Below are 10,334 nucleotides of genomic sequence, written 5' to 3' on the forward strand. Positions count from 1 at the left end.
ATGCTGGATGATTACCTATGACGCTGGTCGGCTAGTATGTGGGCAAACACTGAGGTAACTGATTGATCTGGATAGCAGGATGGGGAATATGTACCTGTTATTAGCGGCCTCACCCACTCCCCTCTATCACCTGAGACCTTTCCCAGCAGTGTCTCTCATTACTGGGTAGGCTGGTGTCACTGCAGCGGCTGGCGGCTCTCACAGCAGTCTCCTCAGTGCCGGCTCCGCTCTCCACAGCTTGTCTCCTCAGCATCACCTCAGCACAGCATCTCTCTCCATGCTGTTACCTCAGAACACCACTCCTCACAGCGTCTCTCTCCCAGTCACCTCAGGAGACTCCTCAGCAATCACCTCAGAAGGTAACACTGTCTCCTACTCTTCCTGCTCTGCACCACCCAATCAGTAGCTTCAATTCCTCCTGCTCTGCTGGTCTACACCTGGGTCCTAGTGCTCCACAAGTTGCTGTCCTTTGGTTGCTGGTGTTGCCTAGCAACCTCACAAATGGGAAGCTATTAACCCTTTCAGCTGCACTGTGCCGGCTAGTGAGAAGTGAGGGTTCCTTTTAGGGAAAATTTAGGTGTCTCACCCAGGTTGTCTCCAGTATATGGGTGATGGCACCTTTATAGCCACATTTATCCCTATAAATCCAAGTTAATAGGATATCCATGTCAGAGTGTCACATACACATTTTGTATAACAAATTAATCAGTGCATCTCATGAAGTAGTTTGCAATTAAGACACATTTTCAGGTGAAATAGATGCTCAGTGTAAGTCAAATTGCATAGGACCTGGCAGCTCAATTGCACCAGGTGCCTCGCGCCACATGGAGTATTGAGGCTTGGCGTGTGAGGATACATGTGTATACGGAATTCCTGGACATGATTATGCATAATGGCTGAACTGCAGAATTAAACATAAAAGGATAGGGGAATGGGATGCGCTCTGCACCAGCTAGAATATTAGTAATATTAAATTGAGAAGGAAAGCCCCGATTAATATCCGTCAGTTTTTTTGAATCAATCACTTATTACTGGATATTTGGGGGTGCAACCAGAGACAATTATATTATACAAAAGAAGAAGAGAGGAAAGAATGTCTCTTTGTTGGCGTACATGAGAAATTTTAACATTTAACTTTTAATAGATCCATTAAGATTGTCCAATCTCCAAAGATTGGACAATCTTAATGGATCTATTAAAAGTAAAATTTTAAATTATCTCATGTGTGCCAACAAAGAGACATTCTTTCCTCTCTTCTTCTTTTGAACTGCAGAATACTTTACCAAGATACACAATCCTTACAAAATCATCAGATTCATGTTTATATACTAGTAGTAACCTGCCGCCACTGCTTACCAGTACTCATACCCTCAGAACTTCAGCAAAGGCAGTTTAAGCATATCAGGGATGCTATACTGTCATTGATACCTGAACAACTAATTAGAAAAGCTACAGTATAACAATAAGCACCTATTGTATCTTTTTCCATTACTGAGCTTTACACAGAATGTAGATAAACAGCAAATGCCCAGCACCAGATGTTCACCTGTAAATCAATACCAGATGTAATAAGCTGGTTATATACATTTTAAATAACAAACAGTAACATATAAGAGACGCAGTCATAGACAATAGCAACATGACAACAAAACAAGGAAAAACGAAAAATCCAATGGAAAGTCGAGGTCAAAAGATAATAGTGGGGGGGGGGGGGGGGGGGAATACCAGAGCAGGGAAAAATCGCCACAGCTTCTTCTATCACCAGCAAATAACTGAGTAGAGTAGGCCATCGACAATCAATTAACCATCAATGGGTAATCAGCAATGGTAGACAGTTTTGCCATTGATGGTTATCCTTCAGTGGTACCATTGATAGTGACCATTGATGGCTATCCCACCGATGGACATCCCTAGAACTAAGACACTTCCTGCCTTTTGAAATAGAGCAACGCAATGAAAGGTTCCTCATACCCAGAGGCGTCGAAACTGGGGGGGCAAGGGGGCATTGCCCCCCCCCCCCCCAAACATAGAGAGGCGCCGATCATGTCCAGGAGGAGCGGAGGAGTGATGTGCGGTCAGGTGAAAGACCGCACATTACATCCTTCGCTCCGTGCAGTGATTGTCCGGAGCTACCCACTGTGGAAGGTATGCAAAGCAGGGAGGCACTCTCCCTGCCCTGCTACCTTGCTGATTGCCCGAGTTGCTGCTGGATGCCGCTGCACCTGTCACACCGTGACAATCAGCGGCGCCGGCAGTATGAACAGATGCTCTTCTGTTCTGTCACAGTGATGTTGATTTCCTCCTGTCTGTGTGTCAAGCCCCCCCCTCTCCTCCTTGCTCCTCCCTGCTGCCCATGTCAGCTGGCAGACAGGCAGCAGCGTCGCCTCCCCCAACTCCTCCCCCACCTCTGTCACTGAAGATTCAGCAGTCTTCAGCACCGCCCCCTCTCTCTACTCCCGTCAGATAGAGGACTCAGGACACAGGAAGTCACATGATGTACATGTGACTATGCACTGTCTGGAGGAGGAGTGAGCTGTAGTGAGAAGAGGAGCAGCCAGCCAGTGTATCAGCCTGCAGCCCTAGCAACCAGCCACAGAGGAGCTGAGACAGGTAACTTCCGCTGCAGATAAACAGAGGGGGGTAATATCTTATCCATGTATATGCGGGGGGGGTATCCTGTTCATGTGTCTGGGGAGGGGGGGGTAGTATCCTATTCGTGTGTCTGGGGAGGGGGGGGTAGTATCCTATTCGTGTGTCTGGGGAGGGGGGGTAGTATCCTATTCGTGTGTCTGGGGAGGGGGGGTAGTATCCTATTCGTGTGTCTGGGGAGGGGGGGGCTAGTATTCTATTTGTGTGTCTGGGGAGGGGGTAGCATCCTATTTGTGTGTCTTGCGAGGGGAGGGGGGTAGTATCCTATTCATGTGTCTGGGGAGGGGATGTAGTATCATGTTTGTGTGTGATGGGGGCGTAGTATCATATCCGTGTGTGCCGGGGAGGGGGCGTGGTATCATATCCGTGTGTGCCGGGGAGGGGGCGTGGTATCATATCCGTGTGTGCCGGGGAGGGGGCGGGGTATCATATCCGTGTGTGTAGGGGAGGGGGGGGGGGTCATATTAATGTGTGCTGCAGGGGGGGGGGGGGGGGCAGAAGTGGCATATTAACGGTGTGTGCTGCATCCTGGGTTTTCTGCTGTGAAAGCCCAGCGGTGGGAGGAAAGAAAAAGGGAAATGTTCACTTGCTTTGGCGCTCCGCTGTCATCTGTTCCCCGCTGCTGCTTTCTTTGACCGCTGCGCCAGCTCCAGCATGAAGAAAGAAGCCAGTCAGAGAGGGATGCAGGATAGCAGTAGTAGTGTAGTGTGTGGGGAGGGGGATGCAGGGTAGCAGCGATAGTGTAGTGTGTGCGGACAAAGAGGGTGCAGGGTAGTGGCAGTGTCGTGTGTGGGGTTTAGGGTAGCGGCGGTAGTGTGTGTGGGGAGAGGGGGTGCAGGGTAGCGGCAGTAGTGTAATGTAGTGTGCGGGGAGAGGGGGGCCAGGGTAGCAGCGGTAGGGTAATGTAGTTTGTCTGGGGAGAGGGAAGCAGGGGTAGTAGCAGTAGTGTAATGTAGTGTGTGAGGGGGTGCAGGGTAGCATCAGAAGTGTAATGTAGTGTGAGAGGGGAGCCGTGGTAGCAGCGGTAGTGTAATGTAGTGTGTGTGGGGAGAGGGGGTGCATTGTAGCAGAGGTAGTGTGTGCGGGGAGACGGTGCAGCAGCGGTAGTGTAGTGTAGTGTAGTGTGTGGGGGGAAGAGGGAGCTGGGTAGCAGCGGTAGTGTAATGTAGTGTGTGCGGGGAGAGGGGAGCCAGGGTAGCAGCGGTAGGGTAATGTAGTTTGTCTGGGGAGAGGGAAGCCGGGGTAGTAGCAGTAGTGTAATGTAGTGTGTGTGTGTGTGTGTGTGTGTGTGTGTGTGTGTGTGTGTGTGGGGTGAGGGGTGCAGGGTAGCAGCAGAAGTGTAATGTAGTGTGAGAGGGGAGCCGTGGTAGCAGCGGTAGTGTAATGTAGTGTGTGTGGGGAGAGGGGGTGCATTGTAGCAGAGGTAGTGTGTGCGGGGAGACGGTGTAGCAGCGGTAGTGTAGTGTAGTGTGTGGGGGAGAGAGGGTGCAAGGTAGCAGCGGTAGTGTAATGTAGTGTGTACGGGGAGAGGGGATCCGGGATAGCAGCGGTAGTGTAATGTAGTGTGAGAGGGGAGCCAGGGTAGCAGCGGTAGGTAATGTAGTTTGTCTGGGGAGAGGGAATCCGGGGTAGCAGCAGTAGTGTAATGTATTGTGTGTGTGTGTGTGTGTGTGTGTGTGTGTGTGTGTGTGTGTGTGTGTGTGTGGGGTGAGGGGGTGCAGGGTAGCAGCAGAAGAGTAATGTAGTGTGTGAGGGGAGCCAGGGTAGCAGAGGTAGTGTAATGTAGTGTATGTGGGGAGAGGGGGTGCATTGTAGCAGAGGTAGTGTGTGCGGGGAGAGGGGAGCCGGTGTAGCAGCGGTAGTGTAATGTAGTGTGTGGGGGAGAGAGGGTGCAAGGTAGCAGCGGTAGTGTAATGTAGTGTGTGCGGGGAGAGGGGATCCGGGATAGCAGCGGTAGTGTAATGTAGTGTGTGTGGGCAGAGAGGGTGCAAGGTAGCAGCGGTAGTGTAATGTAGTGTTTGGGGGAGAGAGGGTGCAAGGTAGCAGCGGTAGTGTAATGTAGTGTGTACGGGGAGAGGGGATCCGGGGTAGCAGCGGTAGTGTAATGTAGTGTGTGTGGGCAGAGAGGGTGCAAGGTAGCAGCGGTAGTGTAATGTAGTGTGTACAGGGAAAGGGGTTGCAGGGTAGCTACGGTAGTTTAATGTAGTGTGTATGGGGAAAGGGGAGTCGGGGGTACCAGCGGAAGTGTAATGTAGTGTGTGTGGGGAGAGGTGTGCAGGGTAGCAGCAGTAGTGCAATGTGTGTGTGTGTGTGTGTGTGTGTGTGTGTGTGTGTGTGTGTGTGTGTGTGTGTGTGTGTGTGTGTGTGGGGGGAAAGGGAGCGCAGGGTAGTGGTGGTGATGCAATGTAGTGTGTGGGGAGAAGTGGTGCAGAGTAGCAGTGGTAATGTAATGTAGTGTGTGTAGGGAGAGGGGGTTCACTGTAGCATCGGTAGTGTAATGTGTGTGGGGAGAGGGGGTGCATTGTAGCAGCAGTAGTGTAATGTGTGTGTGGGGAAAGTGGGTGCAGGATAGTGGCGGTAGTGTGTGTGGGGAGAGGGGTGCAGGGTAGCAGTGATAGTGTAGCGTGTTGGGAGGGAGGTTCAGGGTAGTGGCTGCAGTGTAGTGTGCGTGGAGGAGGTGCAGGGGTAGTACGTACCTGTCCTGTGCCTGGCAGGTCCCTGGACGATCGCTTTGTGAGAAGAAGAGGAGATCTGCAGGAGAGGCAGTGCTGCGGAAGGTGAGTAATTAAAGACTAATTAAGGTATTTGGAAAATTCCAATTTCTTAATTAGTCATTGGGGGGGTTGCCACAGCAGTTCAGCATCCCTGCCCTCGCCCTCCCTGTAACTCTCCCTCAGCACCCCTGCCCCCGCCCTCCCTGTAACTCTCCCTCAGCACCCCTGCCCTCGCCCTCCCTGTAACTCTCCCTCAGCACCCCTGCCCTCGCCCTCCCTGTAACTCTCCCTCAGCACCCCTGCCCTCGCCCTCCCTGTAACTCTCCCTCAGCACCCCTGCCCTCGCCCTCCCTGTAACTCTCCCTCAGCACCCCTGCCCTCGCCCTCCCTGTAACTCTCCCTCAGCACCCCTGCCCTCGCCCTCCCTGTAACTCTCCCTCAGCACGCCTGCCCTCGCCCTCCCCGTAACTCTCCCTCAGCACCTCTGCCCTCGCCCTCCCCGTAACTCTCCCTCAGCACCCCTGCCCTCGCCCTCCTGTAACTCTCCCTCAGCATCCCTGCCCTCGCCCTCCCTGTAACTCTCCCTCAGCACCCCTGCCCTCGCCCTCCCCGTAACTCTCCCTCAGCACCCCTGCCCTCGCCCTCCCTGTAACTCCCACGACCACCACTATCAGTCATATCATCGCCAGCACTGCACTGGTCACTGCTAGTGCTTGATATACTCTCCCTGCTACATTGGGCACGTGGTAGAAAACTAGAGTGACATGGGAGAGCTGAAGTGACATCATACAATCAGACATTCTGGTCACTAATTACGGTTATAGCCATACTCATCGTTGCCGCGATGCATATGCATGGATATACGCATCGCCGCAAGCTGCAGTATACGCCGTGCTGCAACTAGTCGCAGCCGGCGATTGCACCATTGAAGCCTATGGAGTGCACGCCATAGATGCGGGCACACTAGGCACGCCATTCATGTCGTGATGATGAGTGTGACTACATCTGTACATGAGGAAGCCAAAACAATAGTATGCTTTTCTGGTTGTGGGAATTTAGTGTTGATCTGGCCCTTAGCGATTCAGCAATTTAGGGACGCCAAATTGAGATTATATCTTGCCCCCCCCAACCTAAAAACGTTCTGACGCCCCTGCTCATACCCTTAATGCCTCAGTAACCTGTTCCTTTGAACTCTGTTTGAATAATGAAGCCTCAATAGTAACTTCTTCCAGGGTTTGTCTGAATATATCAAAGGCAAATTGGCCTCCTGTGAGTTGCCATTAACTTCCGATGGCTTAGTGCCCTTATATACAGTAGTAAGGTTGGTCTTTGGTTTACCAATCCTGTGAACTTCACCAGTGTTGATGAGATTCTGTTGGGGTCAGCTCAGTTTGACACTGCTTATCGGTCTATTTGCTAACTGGAGTTAAGGTGTAAATGTGCTAAAGGCTGTGAAAAGCCAAGTACATACTCTTCCTCAATATGTACTAAAGGATTGTCTGATATGTTGCACTATCTTACCTGGGCTAAAGTAAAAAAGAGAATCTATGGGGCATTGCCAAGAGAAAGATGAGAGACATGAGACCGAACAATGCAGAAGAGTTGAAGGCCGCTATTGAAGCATCCGGGTCTTCTATAATACCTCAGCAGTGCCACAGGCTGATAGAATCCATGCCACGCCACACTGAGGCAGTAATTCATGCAAAAGAGGCCCAAACCAAGTACTGAGTACATATGCTCGATTATACTTTTCAGAGGGCCGACATTTGTGTATTTAAAATCCTTTTTTATTGATTTTATGTAATATTGTAATTTTCTGAGATTTTGGATTTGGAGTTTTCTTAAGCTATAACCCACAATCATCAAAATTATAACAAATAAAGGCCTGAAATATCTCACTTTGCAAGTAATGAGTCTATATAATATATTAGTTTCACCTTTAAGTTGAATTACTGAAATAAATGAACTTTTGCCAGATATTCTAATTTTCTTAGTTCCACCTGTATTCACACAATAAAATAATATATTCAGTCTATAATTCTCAGTGATCCTGGATTCCCTCATTTTATATTCTACAAAAGTAGTCCTTAAATCTGAGTCATATTATTTATTCTCCTCACTTTGTATTTCTCTCCATTTTATGCATGCTGAAAGGGGAAGGTAATGGGGATTGCTATACATTACAATTGAAAAAGTAATTGGAACCTGTGTGTATGCATGAAAAATTATTTCTGCAACCTGAGGTTTTCTGTCAACTAATTATTAAAACAGAAAGTTTTACAATATACAGATCACAAGAGCTACAGAAATGTAGCTGGCCCTACACCTAAATATTTATTGTTCAATCTGGCTGGCTAAAATTAAAACCTGGTAATGTATGGGAGCAAATGACAAATGACCCAGTGGTGGAACTTGTGAGTGGTAAGCCCAGGTGCAAAAATATAATTTGGGTTCGTGGTCCTGGAACAATTCTAATTATTTATGAGCAATATAATAGACAAAAAAAAGTGCTTGTGGATTCCAATCATGAAATATGTGGACAAACACAATTGAATCATGTCCCTTACCTCATAACTGAAGCTATGGATGACATATTAACACAATTTACTTAATTTTATATTTTTTTCTGAATTTTTTAATAAGAAACTTTTGGCATTGGGGTGCCATGAAAAAAATTCTGACACTCTAGGGTGCCGTGACTCAAAAATGTTTGGGAACCTCTGCCTTATACACAGTATGTCAGGTAGAGCCCCTTAGACACGTTATGTCAGGTAGTACCCCTACACACATTACACACATTACGCCAGGTAGAGCCTTTTATACACATTATGCCAGACAAAATCCGCTTGTACAAATTATGCCAGGCAGAGCCCCTCATACACATTAACATTAAGCCAATGTAGTACCCCTTATACACATTACGCCAGGTAGAGCACCTGTACATTATGCCAGGTAGAGCCTGTATACATTACACCAGGTAGAGCACCTATACATTATGCCAGGTAGAGCCTATATACATTATGCCAGGTAGAGCCTATATACATTATGCCAGGCAGAACCTATATACATTATGCCAGATAGAGCCTATACACACTATGGACTTAATTCAGACCTAATCGTAGATGCACTAAATTTAGCCCATCTACGATCAGTCTTCAGACATGCGGGGGGACACCCAGCACAGGGTTAGTCCACCCAGCATGTCAGGGCCGACCCCCCCCCCTTCCCCGCACGAGTACAAAAGCATTGCACTGTGGCGATGCTTTTGTACTGGAAGAGTAGCTCCCTACCAGCACACCTCCTGCGCACTGGCAGAGAGCTTATCATCGCAGCCCGGGTCGCGGTGGTTGCGTGTGATATCACACAGCCACAGCAACCCACCCCCCAGAGGTCCGGGCACGCCTGCGTTGCTCGGATCACGCCCCCTAAATGGCGGGCAAACGCTGCCGGCTCATCATCAGGCAGAGGTGATCGTAGGGCTAAGACAGCTGTTGGTTGTCTGGCATGCGCTGGCGCACTGCGGCGACTGTGCATGCGCAGTTCAGACCGGATCGCTACAGCGTGAAAACGCACAGCACCGATCAGGTCTGAATTAGCCCCTATGCCAGGTAAAGCCTGTATACATTATGGGCCTAATTCAGATCTGATCGCTGCTGTGCGTTTTCACACTGCGTTGGCAGGGCAGCAAACAATTTAGCACATCTACGATCAGGTCTGAATTACCCCCTATGTCTGATGGAGCCCATTACACCCCCCTGCACTCCCTCTCCTCCCTTTGGGTGTAGTGTCCGCGTGAGAAAAGAATAAGGGAGAGACTTATACTGTTTCATAATAAAGGCTGGTGGAAGAATCACTAACCCAAAAACCTTGGTGCTGGTCTTAATTCTGAATTGATAAATGTCTATGGATAATTTAGCAGGTAGTGGTAGCCAACTTCTACTAGAGGAACAAACAAATCGAAAAATATTCCACTACGCTTAAATACTGTCAGTTGTAATCAGGTGCTCTAATCTTTCAACAATATAAACAACACAGGATTTGTTATATAAAAATATTCCTTTTACTTGCTATATTCAAACATACATACAGTATATAAAAATAACACACACAAAAATATATAAAAAAAAACCCAAATCACTCACATAGGCACAGACTGTATATGGTATTAAAATGCTTTTGAAGATATCTTTCTTACAGTTGTGACATAGAGGGTGGAACTCAATTGTTTGAAAAGTCGGTTGGTTGTCTGTTTTTTTCTGTCTATTAGATAGGAAAAAAACAGACACCCAACTGACTTTTCAAACAATTGTATACTCCCCATAATATCTTTGTAAAGTGGCTTACTAATAAGTGCAGCATACCTGATTTTTAACATATGACACAGTCCCAGGTATTTCTGTTTAACTCCTTCATTGGCGAGTTTCCCGGAAGACTTCTGTGCATACCAATGAAGCAGTTAAATGTTCCTTTTATTTTTCACTGGCATCCCAGTGTAATGATATAACTTTTAAACAGTCACATGGGCTCTCATAAAAAGATAAATGCTTTCACTCCGGGTACTTTTATGAAAAGTTAACTTGTATATGATCGCCTTTTTAATATGGCCCCACAATCACACCATGGATGATCTCACCCCTTTGCATGCGGCAGTCCAGTTTCCCAGACAGAGACAGATTACTGTCTGGGCTCCTGGCTTGATGTGTCCAGGTGTCTGCTCGTAGCTCGGTGTCACCACAGTCTGAAGCTGGTTGTTTATCCGGCGTGACGCACGTGAAACACCGAAGCTCTGTACCTGAAGTTAGGACATTACATATCAACGCGTTTATCTTCTAGCAATGGGAGACTTTCTCAAGTCTTGAGCTGGCACCCTCCACAGCCAGGGACTGCTCTGTCCCTGCTGTGGATATAGGATATCGCCACTTGCAGCTGTCGAAATCAATATCCGCAGGTCTCGGAACTGCTGCTGACCAT

The sequence above is a fragment of the Pseudophryne corroboree genome, chromosome 10 (assembly GCF_028390025.1).
Source record: "Pseudophryne corroboree isolate aPseCor3 chromosome 10, aPseCor3.hap2, whole genome shotgun sequence".
In the NCBI taxonomy this organism is placed as follows: Eukaryota; Metazoa; Chordata; class Amphibia; order Anura; family Myobatrachidae; genus Pseudophryne; species Pseudophryne corroboree.